The 254-nt window shown below is 51.6% G+C and overlaps 1 pseudogene; it reads right to left on the bottom strand.

Moving 5' to 3' along the window:
* Positions 1-164: 164 nt before the first annotated feature.
* LOC118346034 lies at positions 165-254 on the bottom strand (annotated as a pseudogene; the record flags this gene model as incomplete).

Genomic DNA, 254 nt, shown 5'->3' with positions numbered 1-254 from the left:
ATAATCCTTGAGCGACATACTAGCGTCCTTCCGATCCCAATCCAAACGGAGATCTGATCCAAACCCATGGCTACGCGATGGGCAGGGCGAGATTTTCCCAAAAATCGACTCCCGAGTGCTCCTTCTTGTCAATTTATCTCGCAAGGCGGAAAAAACAAAAACGAGGGGTGCAACACGAGGACTTCCCAGGAGGTCACCCATCCTAGTACTACTCTCGCCCAAGCACGCTTAACTGCGGAGTTCTGATGGGATCC

This window comes from Juglans regia, unplaced genomic scaffold (assembly GCF_001411555.2).
Source record: "Juglans regia cultivar Chandler unplaced genomic scaffold, Walnut 2.0 Scaffold_6339, whole genome shotgun sequence".
NCBI classification, from domain to species: Eukaryota; Viridiplantae; Streptophyta; class Magnoliopsida; order Fagales; family Juglandaceae; genus Juglans; species Juglans regia.
The sequence above is the reverse complement of the archived record's forward strand: the minus strand, read 5'-3'. Positions and strand labels throughout refer to the sequence as shown.